Source organism: Rattus norvegicus, chromosome Y (assembly GCF_021556685.1).
Source record: "Rattus norvegicus strain SHRSP/BbbUtx chromosome Y, alternate assembly SHRSP_T2T, whole genome shotgun sequence".
Lineage (NCBI taxonomy): Eukaryota > Metazoa > Chordata > Mammalia > Rodentia > Muridae > Rattus > Rattus norvegicus.
Genome location: NC_141555.1, coordinates 48,851,859 through 48,876,728, shown reverse-complemented (window position 1 = coordinate 48,876,728; position 24,870 = coordinate 48,851,859). Strand labels below are relative to the sequence as shown.

At 40.6% G+C, this 24,870-nt stretch overlaps 1 long non-coding RNA gene across 1 annotated transcript in view; it reads right to left on the bottom strand.

Annotated features, from left to right (window-relative positions):
• Nucleotides 1-1,115: 1,115 nt before the first annotated feature.
• The window catches only part of LOC134484409 (uncharacterized), an 89,367-nt gene continuing 65,612 nt past the window's right edge, over nucleotides 1,116-24,870 (bottom strand). The window contains exon 11 of the long non-coding RNA XR_015647447.1: nucleotides 1,116-1,295. This is a non-coding gene — a long non-coding RNA (uncharacterized LOC134484409). The remainder of the gene's footprint in view (nucleotides 1,296-24,870) is intronic.

Genomic DNA, 24,870 nt, shown 5'->3' with positions numbered 1-24,870 from the left:
CAGTGTCACAACTCTCTTAGAAGGTATTCAGGGACGTGCTGTGTGCATATATTTTACTCAGGTTGAACAAGGGCTACACAAATCTTGGAGAGGGGGAAGGGGTTTTCGGGTGCATTTACATCGATAAGAGGCTTAAGGTACCAGGAAGGCATCATTTGCTTGAGCTTTTATAATCTCTGTCCCAGCATCCGTCTGTTGTTCAGGGATCTCCATTTGACTTCCTCAGAAACGGACTCGACTGAATGTGACCATCCCCAATCCTGAAGTCCTACTCCCTTGATTTCAAAGGATTGAAGGTTCGGACTCTGCGTTCTCTATCAGATTACATCCTCGGGAGGTTGCCCTCTAGATGCCGTGAATAAACCAGTTCATCCATCAAGTTTCTGCACTAACCCGTATGTCCCCTAACTCTGGCCGGTTCTCTTTGCACCGCGCTATCTCTCCTTCTTCCCCTCTGACCTTCTGCTCATGTGCTCAGTCGCCCTCACTCATCCACAGAATCTGTTCCAGTTTTCCTTTCAGAGAGGTCAATGCTTTCCCCTCACCGGCCTTCACCTTTCCTGTGACCTCTCTCCATTTGTGGATTGTAGATAGAATAAGATTTATCTCACAGCTGATACTATCCATAGGTAAACGTGCGCCATGTTTGTCTCCCTAGGTCTCAGTTCACTCTCGGGGTGTTTTTTTTTTTCCTAATTTCAACTATTTTCCATGATGCTTCATGATATCATGCCCTCATCACGATGATATCATGCCCCCACCTCTATGATGTCATGTCCCACTCTCATGATGTCATGTCCCACCCACATGATGTCATGCCCAACACCCATGATTTCACGCCCCCATCCCAGTGATGTCATGCCTGCGCCCCTTGCTTGAATAGTTGCATATATTCAACAGGTAACATTCTGAATGCTGCCCTTTCACCACACTCCTCCAGGCTCCACCCATTTACAGCCCCTCCTTCTATTCACTCCCCTTCTTCTCTGACAGAGTGGAGGACCCCTCTTGGTGCAACCTCTCCCCTGGCACATCAAGTCTCTGCAGAACTAGATTCATTGTCTCCCATCAGGTACTGAAAACGCAGCCCGAGTAAGAGAACAGGATCCACAGACAGGCGACAGGTTTAGTGAACACACGTGAAGACCATTGTGCTCCTCTACTTTGTCAGTCCTTCCTTCAGCTCTTCAGTGAGAATCACTGAGCTCCGTCCGGTATTTGGCCGTGCACCTCTGCTTCTGTGTCTGTCGGCTGCTTGATGGAGCCTTGCTGAGGACATAACGCGACCCTCCCGTCTGCAAACACAAGAAAGGACCATTAATAATGTCAGTGTTTGTCGTTTGCCATTAGGATAAGGCTCACATCCGGGCACTTATCCTTTGGCCATTCCCTCATTTCCTTTTCTATTTCTGTCCATGTGTTTCTTATGGTGGAGGCAATTTCTGAGTCAAAATTTTGGGGGTGGCTTTGAGTCCTTATCCTTCCACCTTGGGTCCTCTCTGGCTGAAGAAAGTGAACATTTCAGTATCTGTATCCCCACTGTTAAGAGTCTCAGCTAAAGTCACTCTCATGGACGCAGGGGTAGTCTCACCCATCCCAGATTGCAGGGAAATCACAGAGATAGCACCCACCCTGCCCAGTCTTTGATTTCAGTTTATTCTCTTGGCCCTCTGTCCCACTTGCCCGTCTCTCCCAAGAAATGATTCTCAAACCCCATTTCCCTTCCCATCCCCTTAGGCACACAGTCTTTTCCTTCCATCTGCCTCTTCTCATTAGTTTATTCCTCCTTCTGAGTGAAATTAAAGAATTTTTCTTGGCCCTTTCTTCTTCTTTATCCTCTTTGGTTCTGTAGATCTTAGTGTGTGAATTCTGTAGTTTATGCCTAACACCCCCTTTAAGTGAATATGTACATGTTACTTTGGGTCTCAGTAACCTGATTCAGGATAATACTTTCTCATTCCATCTACTTGACTGCAGCTTCTCAATGTCCTTATTTTTAATATATGTGTAGTATTCCATTGTGTAAAGGAACCACATTATCTGTAGCCATTGTTTGGTTGAGGGGCATCTGGCTTATTTCTATTTTCTGTTCATTATGAAGAAATCCACTATGAACATAATGGAGTACATGTCCTTGCGGTATGGCAGAGGTCTTTTCAGATATAAGACAAGATGTAGTATAGCCGGTTCTTTAGGAAGAATATTCCCCATTTTATCAGAATCCACTGGATAGATATGGAAAGCATTATAAGTATTTGCTCTTCCCCCAGCAAAAGTAATTTGTATCCTGATATTTATCTGCTTCCTCAAAGGAGGTTTCCCCCCGACTGGCCCTCTGTCATGGACTTAGGAGATGGCATATGAACCTTCTTCCCATTATAACCGGTCAGTAAATGCTAGAGCCTATTACTGAGAGCCAGAGGGGAAAGTTGGTACTGGAGGTTTGGCTGCGGGGTTAGGTAGAGAGGCAGAAGAGGGTAAGAGGGAAAGGCAGAGGACTGAAGAAAAAGAGGAGGAAGTAATGATGGAAAGAATCCATATGTCCTTGAGAAAGCACATGTAGCAACGTGTTTTCTGGTTGGGGAATACATTATGATAGCGTTAGATCTGCCCAATACACATGTATAGATTGTAATTATAATAACCAGATTGTGTGTTTTCTTATGGGTTCATTGGGTTCAGAAATTCCAACAAGCTTTCCTCAACAGTATTTCTGGATTAAATTTTCTGTTAATAGAGTTCTCCCCTTGTAGGGTCTCTAACCATTGCTCCATAGTCCAGTAGACAAAGTTGTTCCTTCTTCGGTCATGTCTCTTTTAATTTCTATGGAATTCTGTGTCTTCAGTGACCCAGGCCCAGTGTTCCCTTTTCTCGAGGTCTTCAATGATCTCACTCAGAGGTTTCAGGTTTCTCAACTCGTTCCATCTAGTTGACTGCAGCTTCACAATGTGCTTATTTTTCACAGCTGCATAGTATACCATTTCAAATATTTCCTGATAATAGTGAACCGTAGCAAGCAGCTAAAATTTCCCAAGAAAACATTAAACATTCAGTATCTAAATCTAGATCTCCTCATCCAATGATGCTTGGGCTGATTGAATGGTGTGGCATGAGCAGTTTGTTCTTACAGACGCCAAATTCATTTCCTTCTCCAGTAGTGGCTGCCATCCTCTGTTAGAGATTTTTACCCTGGTTATTTTCGGTGACTTATGTGATTTAGAAATTGTGATACCATCTGCATGTTAGAAAGCTAGAGATGTTTCAGGTTGACCCTGCCTCCACAGCCAATGAGGTAACATGTGCTCATTGGGCAACCATGTCACACCCAAATAGCAAGATGTCGTCTTTGACTCCACACATGACTGCAAGATTGCGTCTTGCCGTGCATGCACTTTGGCAACCATGTCACACCTGACAGTGAGATAGCAACTTTGTATCTTCACCCAAAAGTAAGATGGCCTCTTTGAATCTCTTAATCCTACCTGTCCATGAGCATGGGAGGTCTTTTTGTCTTCTGCTACCTTCCTCAGTTTCTCTCTTCAGAGACTTGGAGTTCACACCAGACATGTTTCTGATGTGCTAGTTTAGAGTTATTTTATATTTCATATATATATATATATATATATATATATATATATATATATATACACATATGCCCATTGTGAATGGCATTGCTTCCCTAATTTCTTCTCAGCCTCTCTGTTATTTGCATGACAGATTATTTTCATTTTATTTTTCATCCGTCCACTTGGCTGAAGGTGTTATTCATATGTAGGTCATTTCTGGTAAATCTTTGGGATCACATATGTTCACTATTATATGATGTGTGAATGGTGATACACTGAGTTCTGATTTTCCAATATCATCCCCTCGACTTCCTTTGGTTGTCTTATTGCTCTAGCTGGGAATTTAAGGACCTTTCTGAAAGGATGCTGCGAAATGAGCAGTCTGTTCTCATTCTCCAATTTAGTCGAATTGCCTTTTGTTTCCCCCCCATATTTGGTATTAACTGGTGGACTGCTTTATTTCATTTATGTAATATTTTGTATTTATTTTAGTATTTTATTGCATTATGTATGTGCCTGTCATCCCTGGTCTCCCTGAGACCAAAATAGCGAAGGACGATTTATTCTGTCAAAGGCTTTTTCAGCATCTAAAGAGATAGTCTTGCATTTTTTTCTTTGTTTCTTCAATTCTGCTCCTTCACACCATTGTGTAATAGTGCATATTAAAAATTCATATTAAATATATTAATAATTAATATATTAATTTTGAAATATTAATGTAATATTTCATTTAATTTATTATATCACTATTTATTAATTTAATATTGTAACATAACATATCAATATTAATTATATTTACCATATTAATATAATTTAATGTATAATACAAAATGTTAATATTAATATAATACATTAATATTAGTTATATATTATAATATTAAGATATAACAATTTAATATGTTACTATATATATATATATATATATATATATATATATATATATATATATATATATTGCATGATATGCAACTACCAAAAAGAGCTCCCACGTTAATGGAAAGTGCTGAGGGCAGAATTTTTTTTCAGTTCAGTTTGTTAATATGGTGGATTTCTTTGATCAGTTTTCATCGACTGATCCACTCCTGCATCCTCAGGAGCAAGCCTACTAAATGTCGCTGGATGGCGGATTGAAATGTCCTTGGATTTTGTTTTCAAGCATTTTATCTAGTCTTTTTTCCACCAATGTTCGTCAGGGAATTCGTCTGAAATTCTTTCTTTGTTGAGTTGATTTGTGATTTTGGTGTCAGGGCAACAATGCTGTCATGGAATCAGTTTGGCTATTTTCCTTCTGTTTCTGTGTTTAGGCGTAGGTTGAGATATCTTTGAAAATCTGGTAGAAGTCTGTGCTCAATCAATCTGGCCCTGGGAATTTTACAGTGGGGAAACTTTTAATTACTGTTTAAAGGTTAAATTACTCTTTAAGTGTTGTAGAGCTATTCACATAGTTTATCTGACCTCAGTTTACCTGTGGTCAGTGTTATCCTTCGATACAATCATCCATTTAATTCAGAGATTCTAATTTTGCAGACAGCAGGTTTTTGACACCTAATGATTCTGTGACTTTCATCAGTGTCCATCTATGCGGCTCCCTATTCATTTCTGATTTTGTTATTTGGATGCTGTCTTACCTCCTATTACATTATTTGTTTAGGGCTTTGTATGTCTGCTTGATTTTCCCAAGGAACTAGCTCTACTTTTTGTTAATTTTTGTATTCACTTTGTTTCTGATGGATCACTCTCACCCCGAGTTTGATCATTTCTTTCTGTCCCCTACTTTAATATGTATTTGCTTATTTTTATTTTAGAGATTTAGGGTATGCTGGGAAGTTGCTAGTGTGCGGTCACTCTGATTTCTTTATGAAAGCTCCCTGTGCTGCATATGCATGTTCCCCTTAACACTGCTTTCCTTACGTCCCTTAAGTTTGGGGAAGCTGTGCCTTCATTTTCATTAAATTCTAGGAATGCTTTTTCTTTTTCTTGTCTTCTCTGAACTTGTGGTTCTTCAGTTTGGAGCTATTGAATTTCAATGAGTATATATATATATATATATATATATATATATATATATATATATATATATATATATTTTTTTTTTCCGGAGCTGGGGATCAAACCCAGGGCCTTGCACTTGCTAAGCAAGCGCTCTACCACTGAGCTAAATCCCCAACCCCTATATATTTTTTCTTATTGTTGAAGTCCAGTTTTAATCCCTGGCGATCTGAGAAGATCCAATGCTTAGCATAGTCTTTCTGTATCCGTTGTGGCTTGTTTATAGTGGGAGAACAAGGTCAGTTTAGGATAAGGTTCCATGAGGTACTGAAAAGGGAGTGTATACTTTTGTGTTCATGTGAACTATTCTGTAGATATCAGTGTGGTCAATTTAATTGAACCCCGTGTTAGGGACATCATTTATTTATTTATTTATTTTTTTAGTTTCTGTTTCAATGGTCTGCCCTTAGTGAGAGTGGGACATTGATGGACCCCACTATTAATGTTGAGCTTCGATGTGATATTTAAACTTCAGCAATATTTCTCTCACCAATATTTCTGCTTTTGTCTTTGTCTTATAGACATCCAGAATTGAGATGCCATTTTGGTGGATATTTCCTCTGATGCATAATAAGTGTCCTTCCCAGTCTCTATTCATTACCTTTGGTAGAAAGTCTGATTTGCTGGATGTTAGAATGGTTACACCATCTTGTTTCTTGTGTCCATTTGCTTGGAAAAACTTTTCCAACCCCTTGGTCTGAGGTTGTGTCTAGCTCGGTACCTGGATTGTGTTTCTTGGGTGCAACAGAAGGATGTTTCCTCTTTTTAAATCCATTGTGTTATCCTGTGTCCTTTTACTGTTGAGTAGAGGACATTAATGCTTAAAGGTTTTAATGAGATGTTGCGGAAGCATGGTTTTTTTGCTTGTATGTTTTTTGGTTTTTGTGTTTTCGATTGGGATGTTTGAGAAGGTATGTGAGTATTACTTCTCTTCAGTGGGGTGCATGTTTTTTTTGTTTGTATTTTTTGTTTTTGTTTTCTGGGGAGCTATTGGAGTATGCATGTAAATGTGAGATACTTTCTGTAGTTTATGCTGTGTAATTATTAATTTCTAGTGGGAGGCAGGGATGGTTCAATTTCTGAAAATCCATCAATATATTTCACTATAAAGTGAAACTGAAAGAGAAAAACCACATGATAATCTCATTATATGCTGAAAAAGCTTGCAAAAATATTCCAACCCCCATTCATGTTAAAAGCATGAGACCAATCAGGGATATGATTCCTATGCAGAAACATAATAGATGCAATGGACAGCAGGCCGGTACCCAACATCAATCTAAAGGGAAAGAAACATAAAGCAATTCCATTAAATCAAGGGCAATGTAAGGCTGCCCACTATCCCTATTCTTTATAGTATTTGAAATTCTATCCAGGGTAAAAGCATAGTTCAAAATTGATTCTGACATGGAGTATGGCCAAGGCCTGTGAAGGAGGCTTTACAAACAGCTTTAGAATTACTGGGGTATGGCCCACTCTTCAGCACAGTCTCCTTGGACCTTGGTGAGTCATGAACCCCACAAGAACTTCACACAGAGTGTCACTCAGTTATTGCAATCATTCTCTCTTAATCTAAGAAGAGCATGAAAATCCTCATGGAGCTTCCCACCACTCAGAGGGCAGAGCCATTGGCATTTGCAATAACCGTGGTCCAGGTCTTTTAGCAATTGCCCCTGGGGTAGATCAGTGCTTCTATCGTTGACCAAGGAAATGTAGAATTGTCACAACCCTTAAAAAGGACCACAACCCTTAAAAAGCATTTGGAAAAATAAAATTGATTGTGAAGCTGGCTAAGATCTTTTCCGTACTGACTCTGTTATAAAAAACAATGTATGGAACAATTGGTAGTTCAGAAAGGCTGGGATCTTTTAAGGTCAGGGATCAAGAACAATGGCGGCACAGACTTATGGTGTGACTGTCACAAAGGCTGGAATGTTGATGACTGATTTCTGAACCAGTTTTACCCTCTGCTTCCTGATAGGATTTAATAATGATTCCCAATCACAGATGTGCTTTCTGATAATTTGAAGCAGATGACATTTTTATACAGATGTTTATATTACTGGTTTTTTTTAAAGATTCTTATAAGAGTATTTTTGAAGATAAATAATACAATACTTAACCATTTCTCTGTAAAATCAAATTGCTTACTAATGAAGTTATGTTGGCCTTGGGAATAATTTGTTTTCTTTAGGTTACTATGTAATATTTGCTCTAATGCTGTATTGGGTATCACTTTTTCAACACTATGCAAGAGAAGAAAACTAAAACATGATCACATTTTTTGTAATACAATATTCAATAAATTAATGGTCTATAGGGAAATACTGCCCATTGGGAAACAGAGAAAACCTAGAAAATTTAACTGTATGTCACTGGAATGAACCTGGGAATAAAAATGTTATGTAGAAGAATCTCCTATACTTTATGTTCCTAAGTGATTTCTACCCATGTCAAGTCCCTGACTAACTATCTTCATTCAGAGCATGTAACCACTAATGAGGCCAAGAGAAATCTATAGATTTAGAGAGATGTAGTATGTAATGGTTTCAACTGTTTCGCAAGAGACTCTTCTGGAAAAGGCACTCTTGAACCTGGTCAATGTAAGGAAATCTGTTCAGCAGGTAGGCCATAGCAAGTCTCAGTGACATCATCATTAGGCCCTCCATTAAAAATCTCTTGTATCCTGGAGAGCCCTAGTTTCTTCTGTGATGTCACAAGTGTTGTGACATCATCTGCCTCTTAGATATTCCATCAGTACCTCTAGAGTTTACTAATTGATCTGTAATTCAGAATAAACAGCCATTTGAGAGAGAAAAAAAAGAGGATGAAGAGATCAGAGATGGGGAGAAGGAACCTGGCCTTCTGTCTTGGTATAAAAAAGAAGAAATGTGTGGTCCATGGTAAAGTTACGTGAGACCTTTGTAGGGGTTGAGTGGGTTCTCTTAAGAGACAGCCTTGACCTGAGCCTTCCACATATGGGAATCAAGAGCTGGGAAACTCTCAGAAGCATCTGGACTTCCCTGAATATTATGGTTCCTTGAACTCAGAGAGTTTCTATCATTACTTTATTTCAAAAGTGTTGGGAAGGGCAGTTTTCTTTCTGAGAGCTCATGGCTATTATTCTTTTTGACAAGAAGAAAAAGGACCTAAGGAAGAAGGGAAGAACAAGTATTTTGTCCCTAGCTCAAAGTAAACTCCTCCATGCTATTTATATCTATTGTTTAGTTTGTGTCTGACACTGATATCGGGAAAGAGAAGTGTTTCTAGTTGAGACTTCACCATCTCAGTCTTTCCAGTATTATTTCTCTGACTACCATTCCCTGAGAGTGACCCATTAGATTTCTGTGTCAATAGCTGTGTTTAGCTGTCAGTTTTCTTTTCTTTTATACCTTATTTTTTTAATTTTTACAAATTTATTTGTCTTTTTAAATGTTTATTTCTCTATTTACAATTATAATATTATTCCCTTTAAGAGTTTCCTCCCATTAGATCCCTAACCGGTCCTTCTCAACTTCTTCTATAACCCCCCCTTACTGTCCCTTCAAATTCTCTTTAACTGTGAATCAAACCAAGAGAGTACCAAGGGCTTCTTCTTCCACTGGTGCCCAACAAGGCCATTCTCTGGAGTTGGAGACATAGGTCTGTTCACGTAGAGTCTTTCAATATTAGTCTCGTACCAGAAAACTTTGTTTCATTAGCATTGTTGTTCTTATGGGGTTGAAGGTTCCTTCAGCTCATGTTAGCCTTTCTCAAATTCTACCAAAATGAGGTCCATTTTCAGTTCATTGGTTTGCCACTAGCATTCACTTCTTTATTTGACATGCTGTAGTTGTGTCTCTCAAAACATATCTAAATCCGTTTTCTGGCAGAATGCACTTCTTAGCTTCATAAATCTTATCTATTACTGGTGACTGATATACACACACATACACACACACACACACACACACACACACACACACACACACACACACACTTTTGGTGCCTCCTCCAGCTATTTGGTTAGGTGGAATGTTAACATGGATTCTGCACAACTAGGTCAAGAATGTACCATTTACAAATGACAATGTTATATAGACTCTTTCCTGTACTTGAAGTTGAGGTTTCACTGTTCCTCTAGCTTTCTTCACCCTGCCATCTTCCTGTTTCTTATATTGGCCTTAAGAAAGAATCATGGTAAAATATCTAAAACCTTCAAGTCTGGCAATCAGAATACAGGAAGGTAGATTTTGTAGTACAGATATCAAATGTGACTAGAGAACTGAATTGTATAGTCCATGTGGTCCTTTGCTTTATTGATGTCTGGTAATATTAGGATCAAATAAGGATTTGGGAGTTGATCATTTGACGTATGTACATAACATTTCCACTGTTTAGTCACTCTATAGTTGGGCCAAGTTTGTTATCGAATTCATTGCAAAAAAAATGGAATTGTAGAGAGAACTCACCGCCTGATCAGGTGGGCACTCCTGAGGCTGCAGAGCGGAGGAGACCACCAACACTGCCCACCCCTGCCCACATCCCTGGCCCAAGAGGCAACTGTATAAGGCCTCTGGGTTCCCGTAGGGGAGGGCCCGGGAGCGGCAGGACCCCTGTGCCTGAGACACTGCCGGAACCTGAAGGAAACAGACCGGATAAACAGTTCTCTGCACCCAAATCCCGAGGGAGGGAGAGCTGAACCTTCAGAGAGGCGGACACGCCTGGGAAACCAGAAGAGACTGCACTCTGTGCACATCCAGGCGCCAGAGGAAAACACCAAACGCCATCTGGAACCCTGGTGCACGGAGGCTCCCGGAAAGAGCGGCGCAGATCTTCCCGGTTGCTGCCACAGCGGAGAGGACTTAGGCAGTACCCCACGAGCAAACTTGAGCCTTGGAACTGCAGGTAGGACCAACTTTTCCCTTGCAAGAAACCTGCCTGGTGAACTCAGGACACACAGAGGCAAAATTCCTCTAAGGCCGGGCACTTCCTGTGTTTATCGGAAGTCCCACACCGGCGGATCCCGGACCGCAGCAGCTCTCTGCTCCCAAACCCCGTGGGAGAGAGACCCCACCGCCTGATCAGGTGGGCACTCCTGAGGCTGCAGAGCGGAGGAGACCACCAACACTGCCCACACCTGCCCACATCCCTGGCCCAAGAGGCAACTGTATAAGGCCTCTGGGTTCCCGTAGGGGAGGGCCCCGAAGCGGCAGGAACCCTGCGCCTGAGACAATGCCGGAACCTGAAGGAAACAGACCGGATAAACAGTTCTCTGCACCCAAATCCCGTGGGAGGGAGAGCTGAACCTTCAGAGAGGCGGACACGCCTGGGAAACCAGAAGAGACTGCACTCTGTGCACATCCAGGTGCCAGAGGAAAACACCAAACGTCATCTGAAACCCTGGTGCACGGAGGCTCCCGGAAGGAGCAGCACAAATTTTCCCGGTTGCTGCCACAGCAGAGAGGACTTAGGCAGTACCCCACGAGCAAACTTGAGCCTTGGAACCACAGGTAGGACCAATTTTTCCCCTGCAAGAAACCTGCCTGGTGAACTCAAGACACAGGCCCACAGGAACAGCTGAAGACCTGTAGAGAGGAAAAACTACACGCCCGAAAGCAGAACACTCTGTCCCCATAACTGGCTGAAAGAAAACAGGAAAACAGGTCTACAGCACTCCTGACACACAGGTTATAGGACAGTCTAGCCACAGTCAGAAATAGCAGAACAAAGTAACACTAGAGATAATCTGATGGCGAGAGGCAAGCACAGGAACCCAAGCAACAGAAACCAAGACTACATGGCATCATCGGAGCCCAATTCTCCCACCAAAGCAAACACGGAATATCCAAACACACCAGAAAAGCAAGACCTAGTTTCAAAATCATATTTGATCATGATGCTGGAGGACTTCAAGAAAGACATAAAGAACTCCCTTAGAGAACAAGTAGAAGCCTACAGAGAGGAATCGCAAAAATCCCTGAAAGAATTCCAGGAAAACACAATCAAACAGTTGAAGGAAATAAAAATGGAAATAGAAGCAATCAAGAAAGAACACATGGAAACAACCCTGGACATAGAAAATCAAAAGAAAAGACAAGGAGCTGTAGATACAAGCTTCACCAACAGAATTCAAGAGATGGAAGAGAGAATCTCGGGAGCAGAAGATTCCATAGAAATCATTGACTCAACTGTCAAAGATAATGTAAAGCGGAAAAAGCTACTGGTCCAAAACATACAGGAAATCCAGGACTCAATGAGAAGATCAAACCTAAGGATAATAGGTATAGAAGAGAGTGAAGACTCCCAGCTCAAAGGACCAGTAAATATCTTCAACAAAATCATAGAAGAAAACTTCCCTAACCTAAAAAAAGAGATACCCATAGGCATACAAGAAGCCTACAGAACTCCAAATAGATTGGACCAGAAAAGAAACACCTCCCGTCACATAATTGTCAAAACACCAAAAACACAAAATAAAGAAAGAATATTAAAAGCAGTAAGGGAAAAAGGTCAAATAACATATAAAGGGAGACCTATCAGAATCACACCAGACTTCTCGCCAGAAACTATGAAGGCCAGAAGATCCTGGACAGATGTCATACAGACCCTAAGAGAACACAAATGCCAGCCCAGGTTACTGTATCCTGCAAAACTCTCAATTAACATAGATGGAGAAACCAAGATATTCCATGACAAAACCAAATTTACACAATATCTTTCTACAAATCCAGCACTACAAAGGATAATAAAGGGTAAAGCCCAACATAAGGAGGCAAGCTATACCCTAGAAGCAAGAAACTAATCATCTTGGCAACAAAACAAAGAGAATGAAAGCACACAATCATAACCTCACTTCCAAATATGAATATAACGGGAAGCAATAATCACTATTCCTTAATATTTCTCAATATCAATGGCCTCAACTCCCCAATAAAAAGACATAGATTAACAAACTGGATACGCAACGAGGACCCTGCATTCTGCTGCCTACAGGAAACACACCTCAGAGACAAAGACAGACATTACCTCAGAGTGAAAGGCTGTAAAACAATTTTCCAAGCAAATGGTCAAAAGAAGAAAGCTGGAGTAGCCATTCTAATATCAAATAAAATAAATTTTCAACTAAAAGTCATCAAAAAAGATAAGGAAGGACACTTCATATTCATCAAAGGAAAAATCCACCAAGATGAAGTCTCAATCCTAAATATCTATGCCCCAAATACATGGGCACCTACATATGTAAAATAAACCTTACTAAAGCTCAAAACACACATTGCACCTCACACAATAATAGTGGGAGATTTCAACACCCCACTCTCATCAATGGACAGATCATGGAAACAGAAATTAAACAGAGATGTAGACAGACTAAGAGAAGTCATGAGCCAAATGGACTTAACGGATATTTATAGAACATTCTATCCTAAAGCAAAAGGATATACCTTCTTCTCAGCTCCTCATGGTACTTTCTCCAAAATTGACCATATAATTGGTCAAAAAACGGGCCTCAACAGGTACAGAAAGATAGAAATAATCCCATGCGTGCTATCGGACCACCACGGCCTAAAACTGGTCTTCAATAACAATAAGGGAAGAATGCCCACATATACGTGGAAATTGAACAATGCTCTACTCAATGATAACCTGGTCAAGGAAGAAATAAAGAAAGAAATTAAAAACTTTTTAGAATTTAATGAAAATGAAGGTACAACATACCCAAACTTATGGGACACAATGAAAGCTGTGCTAAGAGGAAAACTCATAGCGCTGAGTGCCTGCAGAAAGAAACAGGAAAGAGCATATGTCAGCAGCTTGACAGCACACCTAAAAGCTCTAGAACAAAAAGAAGCAAATACACCCAGGAGGAGTAGAAAGAAGGAAATAATCAAACTCAGAGCTGAAATCAACCAAGTAGAAACAAAAAGGACCATAGAAAGAATCAACAGAACCAAAAGTTGGTTCTTTGAGAAAATCAACAAGATAGATAAACCCTTAGCCAGACTAACGAGAGGACACAGAGAGTGCGTCCAAATTAACAAAATCAGAAATGAAAAGGGAGACATAACTACAGATTCAGAGGAAATTCAAAAAATCATCAGATCTTACTATAAAAACCTATATTCAACAAAACTTGAAAATCTTCAGGAAATGGACAATTTCCTAGACAGATACCAGGTATCGAAGTTAAATCAGGAACAGATAAACCAGTTAAACAACCCCATAACTCCTAAGGAAATAGAAGCAGTCATTAAAGGTCTCCCAACCAAAAAGAGCCCAGGTCCAGACGGGTTTAGTGCAGAATTCTATCAAACCTTCATAGAAGACCTTATACCAATATTATCCAAACTATTCCACAAAATTGAAACAGATGGAGCCCTACCGAATTCCTTCTATGAAGCCACAATTACTCTTATACCTAAACCACACAAAGACCCAACAAAAAAAGAGAACTTCAGACCAATTTCCCTTATGAATATCGACGCAAAAATACTCAATAAAATTCTGGCAAACCGAATTCAAGAGCACATCAAAACAATCATCCACCATGATCAAGTAGGCTTCATCCCAGGCATGCAGGGATGGTTTAATATAAGGAAAACCATCAACGTGATCCATCATATAAACAAACTGAAAGAACAGAACCACATGATCATTTCATTAGATGCTGAGAAAGCATTTGACAAAATTCAACACCCCTTCATGATAAAAGTCCTGGAAAGAATAGGTATTCAAGGCCCATACCTAAACATACTAAAAGCCATATACAGCAAACCAGTTGCTAACATTAAACTGAATGGAGAGAAACTTGAAGCAATCCCACTAAAATCAGGGACTAGACAAGGCTGCCCACTCTCTCCCTACTTATTCAATATAGTTCTTGAAGTTCTAGCCAGAGCAATCGGACAACAAAAGGAGATCAAGGGGATAGAGATCGGAAAAGAAGAGGACAAAATATCACTATTTGCAGACGACATGATAGTATATTTAAGTGATCCCAAAAGTTCCACCAGAGAACTACTAAAGCTGATAAACAACTTCAGCAAAGTGGCTGGGTATAAAATTAACTCAAATAAATCAGTTGCCTTCCTCTATACAAAAGAGAAACAAGCCGAGAAAGAAATTAGGGAAACGACACCCTTCATAATAGACCCAAATAATATAAAGTACCTCGGTGTGACTTTAACCAAGCAAGTAAAAGATCTGTACAATAAGAACTTCAAGACACTGAGGAAAGAAATTGAAGAAGACCTCAGAAGATGGAAAGATCTCCCATGCTCATGGATTGGCAGGATTAATATAGTAAAAATGGCCATTTTACCAAAAGCAATCTACAGATTCAATGCAATCCCCATCAAAATACCAATCCAATTCTTCAAAGAGTTAGACAGAACAATTTGCAAATTCATCTGGAATAACAAAAAACCCAGGATAGCTAAAGCTATCCTCAACAATAAGAGGACTTCAGGGGGAATCACTATCCCTGAACTCAAGCAGTATGACAGAGCAATAGTGATAAAAACTGCATGGTATTGGTACAGAGACAGACAGATAGACCAATGGAATAGAATTGAAGACCCAGAAATGAACCCACACACCTATGGTCACTTGATTTTTGACAAAGGATCCAAAACCATCCAATGGAAAAAAGATAGCATTTTCAGCAAATGGTGCTGGTTCAACTGGAGGGCAACATGTAGAAGAATGCAGATCGATCCATGCTTATCACCCTGTACAAAGCTTAAGTCCAAGTGGATCAAGGACCTCCACATCAAACCAGACACACTCAAACTAATAGAAGAAAAACTAGGGAAGCATCTGGAACACATGGGCACTGGAGAAAGTTTCCTGAACAAAACACCAATGGCTAATGCTCTAAGATCAAGAATCGACAAATGGGATCTCATAAAACTGCAAAGCTTCTGTAAGGCAAAGGACACTGTGGTTAGGACAAAACGGCAACCAACAGATTGGGAAAAGATCTTTACCAATCCTACAACAGATAGAGGCCTTATATCCAAAATATACAAAGAACTCAAGAAGTTAGACCGCAGGGAAACAAATAATCCTATTAAAAAATGGGGTTCAGAGCTAAACAAAGAATTCACAGCAGAGGAATGCCGAATGGCTGAGAAACACCTAAAGAAATGTTCAACATCTTTAGTCATAAGGGAAATGCAAATCAAAACAACCCTGAGATTTCACCTCACACCAGTGAGAATGGCTAAGATCAAAATCTCAGGTGACAGCAGATGCTGGCGAGGATGTGGAGAAAGAGGAACACTCCTCCATTGTTGGTGGGATTGCAGACTGGTAAAACCATTCTGGAAATCAGTCTGGAGGTTCCTCAGAAAATTGGACATTGAACTGCCTGAGGATCCAGCTATACCTCTCTTGGGCATATACCCAAAAGATGCCTCAACATATAAAAGAGACACGTGCTCCACTATGTTCATCACAGCCTTATTTATAATAGCCAGAAAATGGAAAGAACCCAGATGCCCTTCAACAGAGGAATGGATACAGAAAATGTGGTACATCTACACAATGGAATATTACTCAGCTATCAAAAACAACGAGTTTATGAAATTCGTAGGCAAATGGTTGGAACTGGAAAATATCATCCTGAGTGAGATAACCCAATCACAGAAACACATACATGGTATGCACTCATTGATAAGTGGCTATTAGCCCAAATGCTTGAATTACCCTAGATCCCTAGAACAAACGAAACTCAAGACAGATGATCAAAATGTGAATGCTTCACTCCTTCTTTAAATGAGGAAAAAGAATACCCCTGGCAGGGAAGGGAGAGGCAAAGATTAAAACAGAGACTGAAGGAACACCCATTCAGAGCCTGCCCCATATGTGGCCCATACATATACAGCCACCCAATTAGACAAGATGGATGAAGCAAAGAAGTGCAGACCGACAGGAGCCGGATGTAGATTGCTCCTGAGAGACACAGCCAGAGTACAGCAAATAGAGAGGCGAATGCCAGCAGCAAACCACTGAACTGAGAATAGGTCCCCTATTGAAGGAATCAGAGAAAGAACTGGAAGAGCTTGAAGGGGCTCGAGACCCCAAAAGTACAACAATGCCAAGCAACCAGAGCTTCCAGGGACTAAGCCACTACCTAAAGACTATACATGGACTGACCCTGGACTCTGACATCATAGGTAGCAATGAATATCCTAGTAAGAGCACCAGTGGAAGGGGAAGCCCTGGGTCCTGCTAAGACTGAACCCCCAGTGAACTAGTCTATGGGTTGAGGGCGGCAATGGGGGGAGGGTCGGGAGGGGAACAACCATAAGGAAGGGGAGGGGGGAGAGGGATGTTTGCCCGGAAACCGGGAAAGGGAATAACACTCGAAATGTATATAAGAAATACTCAAGTTAATAATAATAATAAAAAAAAGAATGTGCGATTTAGACTGGGAAACGCATGTTTTGTCTATGTAGAAAAGTATACTTTTTACCGTCTAGAGCCACTTATAACTAAGTTTACTCGCCTAGAAAAAGCAAATCACTTTGTGAAACACTGGCTGTGTTTTCCTGTGTAAAAGTAAATATCCTACAAGCTTTTCCCTCTTGGAACGAACAGAATTCGCAAAATAATGTGCGATTCAGACTGGGAAACGCATGATTTGTGTATATTGAAAAGTATGCTTTTTATCGTCTAGAACCACTTAAAACTAAGCTATTCGCCAAGAAAAAGCAATTCACTTTGTGAAACACTAGCTGTGTGTTCATGGCTAAACCTAAACATCCTACTAGGTTTTCCCACTTGGAACGAACAGAATTCGCAAAATAATGTGTGAATGAGACTGGGAGACACATGTTTTGTTTATCCAGAAAATTATGCTTTTTACCATCTAGTACCACTTAAACCTAAGCTTATTCGCCAAGTAACAGCAATTTACTTTGTGAAACACAAGGTTTGTGTTTATCTGATTTGTAGACTTCCTACACGCTTTTCCCAGTCGGAATGTACAGAATTCGCCTAAGAATGTGTGATTTAGACTGGGAAACACATGTTTGTCTATATGGAAAGGTATGCTTTTTACCGTCTGGAACCACTTAAAACTAAGCTTACGAGGGGCGGCACAGGTCTTCCTTGTTGCTGCCGCTGCAGAGAGCCCCTGGGCAGCACCCCACGAGCGAACCTGAGCCTCGGGACCACAGGTAAGACCAAATTTTCTGCTGCAAGAAAGCTGCCTGGTGAGCTTGGGACACACGGAAGCAGAATTTCTCTAGTATCGGGCACGTTCTGTGTTTCCCGGAAGTCCCACACCCGCGGATCCCGGCCTGCAGCAGCTCTCTGCTCCCAGACCCGGTGAGAGAGAGACCCAACCGCCTGGTCAGGTGGGCACTCCTGAGGTTGCAGTGCGGAAGAGACCACCAACACTGCTCACCCCTGCCCACATCCCTAGCCCAAGAGGAAACTGTATAAGGCCTCTGGGCTCCCGTGGGGGAGGGCCCAGGAGCGGCAGGACACCTGCCTGAGACACCGCCGGAACCTGAAAGAAACAGACCGGATAAACAGTTCTCTGCACCCAAATCCCGTGGGAGGGAGAGCTAAACCTTCAGAGAGGCAGACAAGCCTGGGAAACCAGAAGACACTGCTCCCTGCACACACATCTCGGACGCCAGAGGAAAAAGCCAAAGACCATCTGGAACCCTAGTGCACTGAAGCTCCCAGAAGGGGCAGCACAGGTCTTCCTTGTTGCTGCCGCTGCAGAGAGCCCCTGGGCAGCACCCCACGAGCAAACCTGAGCCTCGGGACCACAGGTAAGACCAAAATTTCTGCTGCAAGAAAGCTGCCTGGTGAACTCAAGACACAGGCCCACAGGAACAGCTGAAGACCTGAAGAGAGGAAAAACTACACACCCGAAAGCAGAACACACTGTCCCCATAACTGACTGAAAGAGAGGAAAACAGGTCTACAGCACTCCTGACACACAGGCTTATAGGACAGTCTAGCCACTGTCAGAAATAGCAGAACAAAGTAACACTAGAGATAATCTGATGGCGAGAGGCAAGCGCAGGAACCCAAGCAACAGAAACCAAGACTACATGCCATCATTGGAGCCCAATTCTCCCACCAAAACAAACATGGAATATCCAAACACACCAGAAAAGCAAGATCTAGTTTCAAAATCATATTTGATCATGATGCTGGAGGACTTCAAGAAAGACATGAACACACTTAGGGAAACACAGGAAAACATTAATAAACAAGTAGAAGCCTACAGAGAGGAATCGCAAAAATCCCTGAAAGAATTCCAGGAAAACACAATCAAACAGTTGAAGGAATTAAAAATGGAAATAGAAGCCATCAAGAAAGAACACATGGAAACAACCCTGGATATAGAAAACCAAAGAAGAGACAAGGAGCTGTAGATACAAGCTTCACCAACAGAATACAAGAGATGGAAGAGAGAATCTCAGGAGGAGAAGATTCCATAGAAATCATTGACTCAACTGTCAAAGGTAATGTAAAGCGGAAAAAGCTACTGGTCCAAAACATACAGGAAATCCAGGACTCAATGAGAAGATCAAACCTAAGGATAATAGGTATAGAAGAGAGTGAAGACTCCCAGCTCAAAGGACCAGTAAATATCTTCAACAAAATCATTGAAGAAAACTTCCCTAACCTAAAAAAAGAGATACCCATAGACATACAAGAAGCCTACAGAACTCCAAATAGATTGGACCAGAAAAGAAACACCTCCCGTCACATAATTGTCAAAACACCAAACGCACAAAATAAAGAAAGAATATTAAAAGCAGTAAGGGAAAAAGGTCAAATAACATATAAAGGGAGACCTATCAGAATCACACCAGACTTCTCGCCAGAAAATATGAAGGCCAGAAGATCCTGGACTGATGTCATACAGACCCTAAGAGAACACAAATGCCAGCCCAGGTTACTGTATCCAGCAAAACTCTCAATTAACATTGATGGAGAAACCAAGATATTCCATGACAAAACCAAATTTACACAATATCTTTCTACAAATCCAGCACTACAAAGGATAATAAATGGTAAAGCCCAACATAAGGAGGCAAGCTATACCCTAGAAGAAGCAAGAAACTAATTGTCTTGGCAACAAAACAAAGAGAATGAAAGCACACAAACATAACCTCACATCCAAATATGAATAGAAAGGGAAACAATAATCACTATTCCTTAATATCTCTCAATATCAATGGCCTCAACTCCCCAATAAAAAGACATAGATTAACAAACTGGATACGCAACGAGGACCCTGCATTCTGCTGCCTACAGGAAACACACCTCAGAGACAAAGACAGACACTACCTCAGAGTGAAAGGCTGGAAAACAACTTTCCAAGCAAATGGTCAGAAGAAGCAAGCTGGAGTAGCCATTCTAATATCAAATAAAATCAATTTCCAACTAAAAGTCATCAAAAAAGATAAGGAAGGACACTTCATATTCATCAAAGGAAAAATCCACCAAGATGAACTCTCAATCCTAAATATCTATGCCCCAAATACAAGGGCACCTACATACGTAAAAGAAACCTTACTAAAGCTCAAAACACACATTGCACCTCACACAATAATAGTGGGAGATTTCAACACCCCACTCTCATCAATGGACAGATCATGGAAACAGAAATTAAACAGTGATGTAGACAGACTAAGAGAAGTCATGAGCCAAATGGACTTAACGGATATTTATAGAACATTCTATCCTAAAGCAAAAGGATATACCTTCTTCTCAGCTCCTCATGGTACTTTCTCCCAAATTGACCATATAATTGGTCAAAAAACGGGCCTCAACAGGTACAGAAAGATAGAAATAATCCCATGCGTGCTATCGGACCACCACGGCCTAAAACTGGTCTTCAATAACAATAAGGGAAGAATGCCCACATATACGTGGAAATTGAACAATGCTCTACTCAATGATAACCTGGTCAAGGAAGAAATAAAGAAAGAAATTAAAAACTTTTTAGAATTTAATGAAAATGAAGATACAACATACCCAAACTTATGGGACACAATGAAAGCTGTGCTAAGAGGAAAACTCATAGCGCTGAGTGCCTGCAGAAAGAAACAGGAAAGAGCATATGTCAGCAGCTTGACAGCACACCTAAAAGCTCAAGAACAAAAAGAAGCAAATACACCCAGGAGGAGTAGAAGGCAGGAAACAATCAAACTCAGAGCTGAAATCAACCAAGTAGAAACAAAAAGGACCATAGAAAGTATCAACAGAACCAAAAGTTGGTTCTTTGAGAAAATCAACAAGATAGATAAACCCTTATCCAGACTAACGAGAGGACACAGAGAGTGCGTCCAAATTAACAAAATCAGAAATGAAAAGGGAGACATAACTACAGATTCAGAGGAAATTCAAAAAATCATCAGATCTTACTATAAAAACCTATATTCAACAAAATTTGAAAATCTTCAGGAAATGGACAATTTCCTAGACAGATACCAGGTATCGAAGTTAAATCAGGAACAGATAAACCAGTTAAACAACCCCATAACTCCTAAGGAAATAGAAGCAGTCATTAAAGGTCTCCCAACCAAAAAGAGCCCAGGTCCAGACGGGTTTAGTGCAGAATTCTATCAAACCTTCATAGAAGACCTCATACCAATATTATCCAAACTATTCCACAAAATTGAAACAGATGGAGACCTACCGAATTCCTTCTACGAAGCCACAATTACTCTTATACCTAAACCACACAAAGACACAACAAAGAAAGAGAACTTCAGACCAATTTCCCTTATGAATATCGACGCAAAAATACTCAATAAAATTCTGGCAAACCGAATTCAAGAGCACATCAAAACAATCATCCACCATGATCAAGTAGGCTTCATCCCAGGCATGCAGGGATAGTTTAATATATGGAAAACCATCAACGTGATCCATTATATAAACAAACTGAAATAACAGAACCACATGATCATTTCATTAGATGATGAGAAAGCATTTGACAAAATTCAACACCCCTTCATGATAAAAATCCTGGAAAGAATAGGAATTCAAGGCCCATACCTAAACATAGTAAAAGCCATATACAGCAAACCAGTTGCTAACATTAAACTAAATGGAGAGAAACTTGAAGCAATCCCACTAAAATCAGGGACTAGACAAGGCTGCCCACTCTCTCCCTACTTATTCAATATAGTTCTTGAAGTTCTAGCCAGAGCAATCAGACAACAAAAGGAGATCAAGGGGATACAGATCGGAAAAGAAGAGGTCAAAATATCACTATTTGCAGATGACATGATAGTATATTTAAGTGGTCCCAAAAGTTCCACCAGAGAACTACTAAAGCTGATAAACAACTTCAGCAAAGTGGCTTGGTATAAAATTAACTCAAATAAACCAGTTGCCTTCCTCTATACAAAAGAGAAACAAGCCGAGAAAGAAATTAGGGAAACGACACCCTTCATAATAGACCCAAATAATATAAAGTACCTCGGTGTGACTTTAACCAAGCAAGTAAAAGATCTGTACAATAAGAACTTCAAGACACTGAGGAAAGAAATTGAAGAAGACCTCAGAAGATGGAAAGATCTCCCATGCTCATGGATTGGCAGGATTAATATAGTAAAAATGGCCATTTTACCAAAAGCAATCTACAGATTCAATGCAATCCACATCAAAATACCAATCCAATTCTTCAAAGGGTTAGACAGAACAATTTGCAAATTCATCTGGAATAACAAAAAACCCAGGATAGCTAAAGCTATCCTCAACAATAAAAGGACTTCAGGAGGAATCACTATCCCTGAACTCAAGCAGTATTACAGAGCAATAGTGTTAAAAACTGCATGGTATTGGTACAGAGACAGACAGATAGACCAATGGAATAGAATTGAAGACCCAGAAATGAACCCACACACCTATGGTCACTTGACTTTTGACAAAGGAGCCAAAACCATCCAATGGAAAAAAGATAGCATTTTCAGCAAATGGTGCTGGTTCAACTGGAGGGCAACATGTAGAAGAATGCAGATCGATCCATGCTTATCACCCTGTACAAAGCTTAAGTCCAAGTGGATCAAGGACCTCCACATCAAACCAGACACACTCAAACTAATAGAAGAAAAACTAGGGAAGCATCTGGAACACATGGGCACTGGAGAAAGTTTCCTGAACAAAACACCAATGGCTTATGCTCTAAGATCAAGAATCGACAAATGGGATCTCATAAAACTGCAAAGCTTCTGTAAGGCAAAGGACACTGTGGTTAGGACAAAACGGCAACCAACAGATTGGGAAAAGATCTTTACCAATCCTACAACAGATAGAGGCCTTATATCCAAAATATACAAAGAACTCAAGAAGTTAGACCGCAGGGAAACAAATAACCCTATTAAAAAATGGGGTTCAGAGCTAAACAAAGAATTCACAGCTGAGGAATGCCGAATGGCTGAGAAACACCTAAAGAAATGTTCAACATCTTTAGTCATAAGGGAAATGCAAATCAAAACAACCCTGAGATTTCACCTCACACCAGTGCGAATGGCTAAGATCAAAAACACAGGTGACAGCAGATGCTGGCGAGTATGTGGAGAAAGAGGAACACTCCTCCATTGTTGGTGGGATTGCAGACTGGTAAAACCATTCTGGAAATCAGTCTGGAGGTTCCTCAGAAAATTGGACATTGAACTGCCTGAGGATCCAGCTATACCTCTCTTGGGCATATACCCAAAAGATGCCTCAACATATAAAAGAGACACGTGCTCCACTATGTTCATCGCAGCCTTATTTATAATAGCCAGAAAATGGAAAGAACCCAGATGCCCTTCAACAGAGGAATGGATACAGAAAATGTGGTACATCTACACAATGGAATATTACTCAGCTATCAAAAACAACGAGTTTATGAAATTCGTAGGCAAATGGTTGGAACTGGAAAATATCATCCTGAGTGAGATAACCCAATCACAGAAACACATACATGGTATGCACTCATTGATAAGTGGCTATTAGCCCAAATGCTTGAATTACCCTAGATCCCTAGAACAAACGAAACTCAAGACAGATGATCAAAATGTGAATGCTTCACTCCTTCTTTAAATGAGGAAAAAGAATACCCCTGGCAGGGAAGGGAGAGGCAAAGATTAAAACAGAGACTGAAGGAACACCCATTCAGAGCCTGCCCCATATGTGGCCCATACATATACAGCCACCCAATTAGACAAGATGGATGAAGCAAAGAAGTGCAGACCGACAGGAGCCGGATGTAGATTGCTCCTGAGAGACACAGCCAGAGTACAGCAAATAGAGAGGCGAATGCCAGCAGCAAACCACTGAACTGAGAATAGGTCCCCTATTGAAGGAATCAGAGAAAGAACTGGAAGAGCTTGAAGGGGCTCGAGACCCCAAAAGTACAACAATGCCAAGCAACCAGAGCTTCCAGGGACTAAGCCACTACCTAAAGACTATACATGGACTGACCCTGGACTCTGACATCATAGGTAGCAATGAATATCCTAGTAAGAGCACCAGTGGAAGGGGAAGCCCTGGGTCCTGCTAAGACTGAACCCCCAGTGAACTAGTCTATGGGTTGAGGGCGGCAATGGGGGGAGGGTCGGGAGGGGAACAACCATAAGGAAGGGGAGGGGGGAGAGGGATGTTTGCCCGGAAACCGGGAAAGGGAATAACACTCGAAATGTATATAAGAAATACTCAAGTTAATAATAATAATAAAAAAAAGAATGTGCGATTTAGACTGGGAAACGCATGTTTTGTCTATGTAGAAAAGTATACTTTTTACCGTCTAGAGCCACTTATAACTAAGTTTACTCGCCTAGAAAAAGCAAATCACTTTGTGAAACACTGGCTGTGTTTTCCTGTGTAAAAGTAAATATCCTACAAGCTTTTCCCTCTTGGAACGAACAGAATTCGCAAAATAATGTGCGATTCAGACTGGGAAACGCATGATTTGTGTATATTGAAAAGTATGCTTTTTATCGTCTAGAACCACTTAAAACTAAGCTATTCGCCAAGAAAAAGCAATTCACTTTGTGAAACACTAGCTGTGTGTTCATGGCTAAACCTAAACATCCTACTAGGTTTTCCCACTTGGAACGAACAGAATTCGCAAAATAATGTGTGAATGAGACTGGGAGACACATGTTTTGTTTATCCAGAAAATTATGCTTTTTACCATCTAGTACCACTTAAACCTAAGCTTATTCGCCAAGTAACAGCAATTTACTTTGTGAAACACAAGGTTTGTGTTTATCTGATTTGTAGACTTCCTACACGCTTTTCC